Source organism: Calidris pugnax, unplaced genomic scaffold, assembly GCF_001431845.1.
Source record: "Calidris pugnax isolate Ruff unplaced genomic scaffold, ASM143184v1 scaffold103, whole genome shotgun sequence".
Lineage (NCBI taxonomy): Eukaryota > Metazoa > Chordata > Aves > Charadriiformes > Scolopacidae > Calidris > Calidris pugnax.
The window spans coordinates 10256043-10258184 of record NW_015090990.1 but is presented as its reverse complement, the minus strand read 5'-3'; positions in this window follow the sequence as shown (position 1 = coordinate 10258184).

Here is a 2142-nt window from a genome sequence, read left to right as displayed (position 1 = left end):
AATAAAAACCGCGAAAAAAAAAAAAAAAAAAAAGAAAAAGAATATGAAAAGCAAAATGTGGAGTAGCTGGAGACACTCAGAGCTGCGGAAAGCTTTATGTTTAAATCTGTAGGGAAAAGAACTGAGAGAAACATCTCGTTCCCGGGGCGGGTGGCCGCTGCCGCGGAGAAGGGAGCCTCGGACGGACTTGTGCTTGGTTGTTCCAGCCACAGCCGGCTTCTGGTTTGGGGGGCGGCGTTTTAATGCCGCGGGTGTCCCCCTGCCTGTGTCTGTACAGGAAATGTCACCGCTGAGGAACAGAGCGACCCGGAGGGCTGCTTTCACACGCTCCTTTCCGCTCTTTTTTTTTTTTTTTCTCTTTCTTTTTTTTTTTTTTTTAATATAGGCACCGGTCTGAACAGCAGCGCTGCCCACACGCTATCATTTCACTGCCATGTTCTTCCAGTTTAGGGATGAAGGTGGCTCCGCGTGTCTCCCTGGCTGGTTTATCCCTGGGAGACGCGGTTCCCGGAGCCGTGCGGAGGTTCCCCGGCGCTGCGCGGGGTTGTCCAGGAGATGGCAGGATTGCCTCAGACATGGCTGGGAGCGGGCGCAGCCTGACAGGAGCCGCTCCATGGCAGCTGCCGGGCAGGGGAGCCGGCCGCCTGCAATGCATCATCGTGCCACTGCGCATTTGCAGCTCACTTTGTCCGGGCACATAGTCATTATCTCTAATAATGCGCGCTATTATTTCAGGCCAATCGTGACGCCTTTTTCCCTAAACGCGGAGCGCGGCGGCCGGGATCCGCTCCCGCGGGCGGGGAGCGCGGAGCCCCCCCGGGGTCCCACCGGGTCCGTGGGCCCTGCGGAGATCCCAGGCCGTGGGGAAGGGGATTTTGAATAAAGCCCGTCGGTGCCCGGCTCCAGGCTCGGCCTGCAGCGGTAGGTGGACGGGCTGATGCGGCCCGGCCTCCCTCCTGGCCTGAACTGCCGGTTTCTCCGTGTTTCTGCACGTTGTCACGAAATTTAAAGGCGAGTCCTCTCCATCTGGTACCGATTTACCAGCCAGTTCGGGTTTCCTCCTGTCCCGGGAAGGGAGCTTTGGCCTTGGCAGAGCAGCTGCGTCTTCTGAGAGCCCGGAGAGCGGCAGAGGCAAAGGTTAAACCTGGAAGGAGGGAAGGGACCGGCCCGCCACGGCTCCGCGGCCGCGGAAGAGAAGAGTGAGCTCTGGCAGTGCCCGGGCTGCCCTCTGCGGGGGGACTCCCTGGGGGGAAAAGCTTCTCCAGAGTTAATAGGGCCGAAGTATGTGCGGTTGGGAGCGGGGGAGGCGGAGGGGGGGGGGGGGAAAAGAAGAATTTAAAACATTCGGAGAAAACAAGGCTGCACCAGCAGAGAGGGCTCCTCCAGGTACACGCTGTGTCCCGCAGGTCTCTCCCAAACTCAAACAAAAACGCACTTTGCGATAGAATCCCAAATGTTCCCAAATGGACTTTTTTTTTTTTTTTTTTCCCGTCCGTTGAGGGGAAAATTAAACGCCTCAAAAGCCGTGAACGTGCAAGCGGAAGAGAAAGGGGAAGGAAGAGGGCGGAGGAGGCGGAAGATAACCCCCCGCTGGAGCCAGCCGGGCGCGGAGCGGACAGAGAGGGGGACGCCCCGGGGCCGGCCGCCCCCGCGGAGCCCTGCCGGGCCACCGGGAACTGCCGGGCCACCGGGAACTACCGGGCCGGCTCGGGAGGGGACAACAAAGAGGGGCTGGGACCACCCTCGGCCGCCGGGCACCGGGCAGGCAGAACCGGGCTCAGGGCGGGGGGTTGGGGCGGGGGAGAGGAAAGACAGACTCCCATCCCTCCCACCCCGGGATTTTTTTTCCTCGGCAGCGTTTCTTTCTCCCTAAGCCCCCGTCCCTAGCGGGAAGGCGCTCTCTGTTACGCCTTTCCCTCCTTTAACGCGCCTGGCATCGTATCTATCTCTCCTTTCCCAAGAATAGCTTCCCAGAGAAGTGGGAAGATCCCAGGGAAACCCGGAGCCGGCGAAACGCCCTGCTGCAAAAAGAAGGCGATTTTCTTCCTCTCTTTTTCATACATATCGAAAAGAAATCGTTTTATTAAAGTTCGTTCAGGAATAGTTTGGCAACACGATTAACAGCTTGGAAGTCCATGTTTC